We start from the raw sequence: 4,367 nt of genomic DNA on the forward strand, positions 1-4,367 counted from the left end.
ACAATAATCTGGTAAGGAGGAAGTGCATGGACATTGCTTTTATAAGGAAGTTCATGGGAGGAGCAAGGAGTTCAAGGTTTTAAGAGAAATCAAGGCACAAGGCAGGATTATCCAAGAATTGTCAAGAGAGCTGTCCAGCATTCCAGATAGCTCAGTGAGAGGAGACATTGCCTCCCACTGCAGAAGGACCAGGTTCGATCCCAGGCTCTGACAGCATGGTTTGAGATCACCAGGTCCAGTAGAGCATCATTCCTAGTTGGGGACTCTATGAACTGTACCATAAAATTGTCCTGTAGTAGGTTTAAATATTTTTGCCCTTTAACGGTTACTGCAGTACCATTACTCCAGTCAATTTCCGGGTAGTTAAAATCCCCCATTATTATCACTGTCCCAGCCCTTTCGATCTGTGCAAGGAGCGGAGTCTCCACCTCCTCATTAACACTGGGAGGCCTATAACAAACTCCAATGATTACCTTTGTAGTACGTATCCCCATGTGTTCCACCCATAATACTTCAGCCTCATCACTCTCCATAAACTAGGTCCTCTTTCACACTTGCTCTGAGATCACGTCTCACATAGAGAGACACCACCACCTTTCCTATTTACCCTGTCTCTCCGAAAGAGAACATAGCCAGGAATATTAATGGCCCAGTCATGTGAGTCTGTGCGCATGGCACAGGTAATATTTCAGAGAATGTCACCTTGGAGGTCCTTCCCTTCAACTTGCAGCCTAGTTCTTTAAATTGATTCTTAAGGAGCCTCCACCTTCCATGTATTGTCATCAGTACCAACATGAACCAAGACAGCTGGGTCATGCCCAACCCCTCCTAGTAATTTATCAACCCGGTCCACCACATGCCGAACCCTGGCACCAGGGAGACAGCAAACCATTCGGTTGAGGCGATCCTTCCGAAAAATTATTCTATCAGTACTTCTGATTATAGAATCCCCTACTACCACCAGCTGTCTAGGCCTTCCTGCACTACCCTCACCACCCCCTGCAGATGGTCTGCCCTCCCACCTGTTAGGGATAGCAGTGACATCCAGGGCTGCCACCCCTGAGCTTGGCACCCCCACATCTTCACCAAACTTGGAAAATCTGTTTTGGGTGCACAAACCCAGGGACGGCCTTACTTTTCTGTGAGCCCCTACCATTCCCTCTCATTACAGTAACCCATCTTTCTACCTGATAATCCTGATTAGCCCCTCCGCCGTCCACATTAATCCCATTAGCTACCTGCTCAGAGAGCTGAAGATCCCTTTCAAGGTTGCCGGTTCTGCCCAGTGTTGCAACTTGCTCCTCCAGATCTCTAACGGGAGTTTCCAGAAGGCTAACCCGCTCACATCTGTCACAGCGGTATCTATCCTGGAGCTGTTGCTCCATTGTTGCATACACATCAGTAAATCCAAAATTATGAGAGAAAAGGGGGTAAGTGAGCGCTAAAAGTCAATAAGCTGCTAAACACCAAAAAAGGTATCAAAAACCTCCAAAATAGACAAAAACACAGCAGGGTGTAGCGCTCAAATAAAGATACAAGATAATAAAAAGTATTCATGGTAAGATAAATATACAAATGAAACCATATATGTCATATCCTAATGACCGCTTATAGATAGCTGATGGATATAACATTTGAACATCAATTTATCAATGATAATAACAGTCCAAAAATAAGTGATAAAGTGACAGTGCAAAATGCATAAATAGGTGTTGTACGTCACTAATCAGTGACTCGCCATGTGCACGGTGCCAGGTAAAGTCCAAGTATTAAGGTGCCTAGAAGTCTTCCGGATCCAAATGACTATCCCCAATCATTGGGACCAAAGAAAAAATATGTAAAGACTGCGCACTCACCAAACGCGCAATCACACTGCGTTTTTTCAATAAAAACACCCTCTGTTCAAACGGTATTACACTATTAGCCTCCTCTTTTCTGAGCTCCCCGTGAGCTCTTACCATCCACAGAGGAGGTGAGCTACCCATGGGCAGTAGATGTCGACGTAAGAGGGATACCGGACCTGACCAGATCTTTAAAGGGGACACCCTGGTTCTTTGAGATTGATCTCTAAATGCGCAGTGTGATTGCGCGTCTGGTGAGTGCACAGTCTTTACACATTTTTTTCTTTATCACCAATCATTGGGACCAGTCATTTGGATCCGGAAGACTTCTAGGCACCTTAATACTTTGACTTTACCTGGCACCGTGAACATGGCGAGTCACTGATTAGTGACGTACAACACCTATTTATGCATTTGCACTAGGTCACGTTATCACTTATTTTTGGACTGTTATCATTGATAAATTGATGTTCAAACGTTATATCCATAAGCGGTCATTAGGATATGACATATGCTTTCATTATTTATCTTACCACAAATACTTTTATTAATATCTTGTATCTTTGAGGGCTACACCCTGCTGTTTAAATCCAAAATTATGCTGCTCCAGGTGAGTGACAGACTCACATGTTGTGAACTGGAACCCAGGGTGCTGTACAGCTCGTCTGAGATTCAGTAACATGCAAAAATCCAGAATATTGCTGCACTGTTTGGTATCTTTATAGAAGCATTAAAACATCACAGCTATGACAGGAACATTTAAAAGTTCACCTTTTTAATGTTTCTGTCATACCTGTGATGTCATATTAATGCTTCAATAAAGATACCAAGGAGTGCAAAAATATTCTGGATTTGTGCAAGTTACTGAACGTATTTATACTTGATCATATCCCCCTTAATTTACTGTACTGAATAAATTCAGTTTAACTGATCTTTATTGCTTCTCAGCCTTCTGGCTAAGATCAAGTGTAGTATATGTTCTAATCAATGTCCAGTAGTGGTGCTACACCATCATTCTTCCCATTTGGTAGGAATAGCTGGCTGTAATGTATCCCTGTTGGTGTGATGGGGGCCCTGAAGGCTAGTATCGGATTTAAGAGAAACCCACAGGCAGATGGGGCACGGGAGTATTTCTGCTGGGAAAACTATATGGGCCCAGTTCCTCCTAGTTTGAATGGGTCTACCTGGTCTGGCCATGGGCTGGGAATGCATAGAGTCCGTGATGCCTGTGCCCCCTGGGAGTGGTCACCCCAAGGGTGTCTTTAGTAACACATGGGTGTGGGACTCCCCAGTATGAAATGAGACATGGTCACAGCACAAAAACCTTTTCTGCATCTTTTAGGACTAGGCCTTTTGGCCAAGTCTGAGGGAAATTCTTGCCACCAGGCCTCAGGCCCGAGCAAAAATGTATGGCCACGTATTAATTTTGTTGATTTTTTTCTCCTCATATCATATAGGTTTATCTATTTAATATTTTGTGCAAAATGGGTATTCCAGATGGCTTTTTGTTCTTAAAGTCATTAAACAAGCGTACCAGTCAGGTTTTAGTCAATGGTTTCTTGACAGATGGGTTTAAAATGTCTTGTCAAGCAGGGATGTCCTTTATCACAATTGCTTTGTCTGCGCCATTGAGCCACTTTTATGCTCCATCAGAAAAGATAAGGTGATCAGAGGAGTCCATGTGCCAGGTAGAGGAGGGTTGAACGTAAAAGTAACTGGATACATGGATGATATTGCAATATTGTGCACTGACCCTACACCTGTTAAATAAGCAATTAGAAGAACAGAATATTTTTGTGCCGCTTCTGGATTTAAATTTTTTTTTTTTAATTTAAGTTTAAAAAAACACCCATGATGGAAGTAGAGAATTGGGAGCCCCCTTTAGATTGCTCACTACAAAAGAAGGAAATCGATCAAAATCTTGGGCACTATTTTTACTTCTAAAAATGACAGAAAAGAGTCCTGGAATGTGGTTATGGAAAAGGATAAACTGAAAGGTTATAGGCTGGACAATGCGACCGTTGATAATTGAAGGAAAGATTTTATTGATTAAAATGGTTCTGCTGCCCATTTTATTGTATATAGCTCTCACTTTCCCTCCAACAGCTTTGCATTTGACTCAAGTTGTCCGAACAGGTTTTTTTTTTATTTGTCTGGGGCTCAAAGATGGAGATTAAAAAGAAGATACATGATGAAACCCCCAGAGAAAGGTGGGAAAGGTATGCCGAATATAAAGCTCTTTTTTTGCAGACAAAATACTTGGTTCTATGTCTCCAAGCCTACAATACGGATGCTTTTTGGTCTTTCTGAAGTACGCAGCAGGGTTTATGTTTAAGAAGCATGGTTGGTCCAATTTATCTCTGAAAAACCCATTCTGCTTTCACCCTCCATGGCTTTATAGCTTTTTGTCAACTATCATCTGACGTTAACTTGCACAGTAAAACACTGGGAGATCTCCTTAACAATTTAAAGCTGAAACTGTATTTTAATGCTGCAGAGACTTTGATTCCTATCGCACAAATCCCA

The 4,367-nt window shown here is 42.2% G+C and overlaps 1 pseudogene; it reads left to right on the top strand.

Annotated features, from left to right (window-relative positions):
* Positions 1 to 2,777: 2,777 nt before the first annotated feature.
* LOC149453925 (U2 spliceosomal RNA) lies at positions 2,778 to 2,898 on the top strand (annotated as a pseudogene).
* The last annotated feature ends 1,469 nt before the right edge of the window (positions 2,899 to 4,367 follow it).

Source organism: Staurois parvus, unplaced genomic scaffold, assembly GCF_062004578.1.
Source record: "Staurois parvus isolate SC_StPar_1 unplaced genomic scaffold, SC_StPar_1.0 ptg000445l, whole genome shotgun sequence".
In the NCBI taxonomy this organism is placed as follows: domain Eukaryota; kingdom Metazoa; phylum Chordata; class Amphibia; order Anura; family Ranidae; genus Staurois; species Staurois parvus.